Below are 5,271 nucleotides of genomic sequence, written 5' to 3' on the forward strand. Positions count from 1 at the left end.
TTTCAATTTCTCTACTACACAAAAGATAACCATTTGAAGCATAGTAAGTGAGGCTCGGTTAAATTGAAAACAACAGTAAACAATTCTCAGTGAGCCAGTGTTGATTCTGCCTCATCAGGTGATATAACACAGAAATCATGAACATCATGGCAGTGTTTTTAAATGTAGCATACACATTTAATAGTTTATTAAATATTTTTAACAACTTTTATACCAGTGCATTTGAACCAGAATTTACAATCTTGGGCTCTGTCATTACTAACAAATATACCTTTGATATTAAAGTCAATAATAGTGGTTATATTATAATAATATATATTTATAAATATAAGTATATATACACACACACACACACGTATAAAATACCTAAGTTATTTATTTTATTTTTAAACAAAATTCACGTTTTATTTAGGCTGAAATAAACTATACAAACTTGATTTTCTTCACAATAACTGCAAGATTTTCTGTCTGATTCCTAGGTAAACCACAAACACTTATTTTTGTAGGTCTTCCAGGTTTTGTTTATCAGTCAAGGCAGTAGATACAGTCATGGAAAAAGAGAAAAACAGACAAATAAGTTGTCAGTATCCATGGCCTCTGATCCTGTGTTGACCATGAAACAGAGGTGGGTTCAACATATACCTGCTCAAAGTTTACGAAGATACAAGCTCAACAAAGGAAGGTAACACAGCAACAACCCAGTGTGGAACAACAATGTCAGGCTCACTGATTCAAACTTTAACTGTAACTGGTTCCTTTAAGTTCATTTGATAAAGACAAAATCTACACCGAAATCCCTGCTTGGCAAGCTCATGTGCTTCTCTGTCTCACTGTCTGATAACTCCCTTAATTGTCCATCACAGATTTTTTTAAATTTTCTTTTTTAACGTTTATTTATTTTTGAGACAGAGAAAGACAGAGCATGAATGGAGGAGGGACAGAGAGGGAGACACAGAATCGGAAACAGGCTCCAGGCTCTGAGCCATCCACCCAGAGCCCGATGCAGGGCTCAAACTCCCGGACAGCGAGATCGTGACCTGAGCCAAAGTCCGACGCTTAACTGACTGAGCCACCCAGGCGCCCCCATCACAGATTTTTTAACGTACTTAACACTCCTACTATTCAAAGGTCACTTGTGAGCTTCATTGTAACATTTTACAAAATGTATTCCTTCCTCTCAGATCTCTTCAAAATCTATTTCTTCGGGGCGCCTGGGTGGCTCAGTCAGTTGAGCGTCCGACTTTGGCTCAGGTCATGATCTCATGGTCTGTGAGTTCGAGCCCTGCATCGGGGTCTGTGCTGATGGCTCAGAGCCTGGAGTCTGCTCCCGATTCTGTGTCTCCCTCTCTCTCTGCCCTTTCCCTGCTCATGCTCTGTCTCTCTCTGTCTCAAAAATAAATAAAAACATTAAGAAAAAAAATAAACAAAAAAAAAAAAACAAACCAAAATCTATTTCTTCTAAGAGCTGATAACTCAATACCTGACAACTGGATCCAGTGATAGTAAATGTTATATCTAAAATGACTTAACTAAAGGGGTGCCTGGGTGGCTCAGTTGTGCATCTGCCCCTTGATTTCACCTCAGTTCATGTTCCTGGGGCTGTGGGATCGAGCCCCACGTAAGGATCGGTGCTGAGCGTGGAGCCTGCTTGAGTTTCTCTCTCTCTCCCTCTGCCCCTCTGCCCCTCTGCCCCTCTGCCCCGCTCACGTTCTGTAAAATAAAAAATTAAAAAAAAAAAAATAAAATGACTAAACTGAAACAATTCTGAAGTGCCCTTGGCAGAGATCCCATAGAAGTATAATGTGGCACTTTCAATGCTATCTTCTGGAAGAACAGTTAAGTAGGTAGATTATCAATGGCTAATCAACTCAATGAGAGGTCGATAGGTCATAAGTGGCCTACATCCGCCTAACAGCTTTTCCGTAAGATGTTCCCAAATTTCTTAGATTTTTCCAAATATTAAACATAAGAGAAAGCCTACTTTAAAAGTCTAAGTATTTTAAATGGTTTCTGAGTTATCTGTAGGAAGCTCTTGTACAGTTTGATATATGTATCTGCCATTAAATACAGATCATGTTTTATATCAAAATTTATGTTAAGCAAAGCCAAGTTACTTGGCCTTTGGTCTGTGAAAGTGTCCCTCAGTTATGCTTTGAGACACTTCTGCCCATTTTCCTAGCGTTCATTCTCAACTTTCATCACAGGAAGATCTTACATAGGACTTTCAGCAATGCAGAAGCATCAGAAAAAAAACTTGATGTCTGGCAGATGCAAGGCTTTGTAAGTCGTAGGTAGAAACTCTCTATCTTTCCCTCTGTTTCCACTTGATTCTCCAACAATGAAACTCAGCCGAGAGTGTGTTGGGACTGGGTAAGTCACTTCTGTACACGTCAGCACGGCGCTCCTCCGATGTATTAAATTTGAGCTGTTCCATGACAGAGGGTACCAGAGATGAGCCTTTAAGAGCTTTGAGGTGCTGTTCTGAGAATATATCTTTCAGTACCTGAATAATGTGCTCCATGGTTGGAACACTTAGAGTTTCTTTATAGTAACTCTCAGAGGTTAGCTGAGATCCCAGGTTACCTTGCCGGGCTTTGTGGATTTTCCCAGGGAGTTTCAGCTGAGTATCAAGTTTCATTGCCAAATCTGTGGCTTCTTCAAACCAAAATTCATGATAAACTTCAATATATTCCATCATTTCATTTAGTCAATGCAGCACTAGAGTTAAGCTACTGACTGCAAAGACGACATCCGACGTTTGCCCCTGAAGATTTTCCAAAGGCTCTTGTAAAAAGATAGAACATTTTTAAGAACATCAATGGTAACCATGAAATCAGAATCTGTTTCTAGAGTACAAATGCTCTACCAGTTATATAGTCATTCCAGCTAATATTTTTGTCACTATTTATATCATTGAAACACAAAACAAGTGCTTGTAGGAGGTCCTCCAAAATTTCCAAAGCATCATGCCTGCCTGTCCACTCAGAATGGCAAGTTTCCTTCAGTTCTTTTACCCTTTTCCTCATTGCTCTGAAAGAGGACAGAAATTGCATTGCCAAGCTCTAAAAGCAGTTATAGAGACGGATGGAAGAAAGAACAAACGTCCTCTATCGTTCCTAATGCAACAGATGCTCCCACAACAAGCACTGAATTTGCCAATCACATATTTAAGACGCAAAGTGTGTAGACAGCTTGGGGATATTTCTCTAAAGGTCTAGAGGCAACAACTTGTGTTTTGGAAGAAAATCCACTGGACACAGTGTAAGCCTAGCCAGGTTCAGTCCCCACTTCTCAGTTACTGTCATGTGAGATTTCACAGGCAAAATGTCTGCAGCAGCTTTGTAAGGCAAGAGGCCCACAAATTCCTCTCTTAGGTTATGAGACAAATCAACAAACCTCACCAACACAGGCAAGTGTTTTTCCCCTGCCACGTCCTCTACGTCGTCAGTGATGAAGTGAGATACTCTCATTTCCCTGAGCGGTTTCCTCCCGAATACCGCTCTCACAGACCTCTAGCACCTGTGTCTGCTGTGTTTTTGAGCAGAACAACGTGTTAACCACTGTTGTCTGAAAGCACTTTCTCAGAACCTCTTGCCAGAATTTGCCCAGCATGCCAGCAGTGCTTGAAAGTTATCGGGAGTAAAGAGACCCTCTGGGAGTTCATCAGTTTCACACTTATCCAGAAGTATGTTTTGTTTTCCCGTATGAACCAAGATTTCAAATAAAGATTTAAAGTTTTCTTTGTTTTGTTTTTTACTCAAGGGTTAAAGGTAAAATTTCTTCAACCTGTTCTTTATTACTTTCTCCAGCACTGGGGTTCTGAGCATTGCTATTGTTTCTTTCTTTACGTTTTGTTCCTGTTCAAAGGTTTTATCAGTCTTTCTATTTCAATGTCCTGATTTAATCTTCACTCAGTTGTTTTGTTTTCTGTATCACTATTGGATTGCTCAAATGGCTGGTAAGATCAAATATTGTTGGTCTCACATTATCTCGAAGAACTGTCCTATATGGACCCTCCCAATGACTTCACAACTATCTGCTTTAATTTTGAGAAATAAAATGACCCAATCATTCATTAGTTATCTGATGCCTCTGCAAAATATAGGGTTCTGTAGATCTTAGAGGTCTCAGAGTGTCTGGCATGTAATTGATAAGTTATTTACTTGATCAGGTGTTTTATCCTCTAAGTCTGCTCTCCTATAATTCTCCCCCCACTTGTGGAATCTGGCCAGATCCTGGGGGAGCCTGAAGAAGGCTAGATCCCACTATATGCTCTTCCTTTTGGAGTTGGCAGCACTGCAGAAGTTTAGCATCATTGTCCACCTGCTGACTGGCCCATTCCCCTCCTGCCCTACAGCCCCACCTCCCCCTCAGGGCTGGAGAGGAAAGCCAGGCCCCAGTAATAGCAGAAGGGTCCTCTAACTTATATTTTAGATATAAGTTTTTATATGTAACTCTCATGGCAGCCGCAAAGCAAAAACTATAGTAAAAACACAAAAGCTAAAAAGGAAGGAATAGGGGCGCCTGGGTGGCTCGGTCGATTAAGTGTCAGACTTCCGCTCAGGTCATGGTCTCACGGTCCGTGAGTTCGAGCCCCGCGTCGGGCTCTGTGCTGACAGCTCAGAGCCTGGAGCCTGTTTTGGATTCTATGTCTCTCTCTCTCTCTCTGCCCCTGCCCTGTTCATGCTCTCTCTCTGTCTCAAAAATAAATAAACGTTAAAAAAAATTTTTTAAAGGAAGGAATATAAGTCTAAAGAAAGTCATCATACTACAAAGGAAGAATGCAAGAACAATAGAACTACAAAAAAAAAAAGCCAGAAAGCAATTACTAAAATGGCAATAAGTACATATCTATCAATAATTATTTTAAACATAAAAGAACTAAATTTTCTCATCAAAAGGTATAGAGTGGCTAAATGGATAAAAAAACAAGATCCATCTAAATGTTATCTATAAGAGAGTCACTTTAGATGTGAGAACACACAGACTGAAAATGAAGGGATGGAAAAATATGTTCCATGCAAATGGAAACCAAAAGAAAGCTGGGGCAGCTGAACTTATACCAGACAAAATAGACTTTAAAACAAAGACTGAATGTAATAGGAGGCAAATAAGGGCATTGCATAATGATAAAGGCGTCAATTCAACATTTATAAACATTTATGCACCCAACATAGAAGTTCCTAAACATATAAAGCAAACATTAACAGGCCTAAAGGGAGAAGGGCAACATAGTAATATTAGAGGACTTAGTTTATTTATTTTGAGAGA

At 39.7% G+C, this 5,271-nt stretch overlaps 1 pseudogene; it reads right to left on the reverse strand.

The window, feature by feature from the left end:
- Nucleotides 1-1,990: 1,990 nt before the first annotated feature.
- Nucleotides 1,991-4,313, reverse strand: LOC125930934 (52 kDa repressor of the inhibitor of the protein kinase-like; annotated as a pseudogene).
- Between the last annotated feature and the right edge of the window lie 958 nt (nt 4,314-5,271).

The sequence above is a fragment of the Panthera uncia genome, chromosome A2 (assembly GCF_023721935.1).
Source record: "Panthera uncia isolate 11264 chromosome A2, Puncia_PCG_1.0, whole genome shotgun sequence".
NCBI lineage: Eukaryota > Metazoa > Chordata > Mammalia > Carnivora > Felidae > Panthera > Panthera uncia.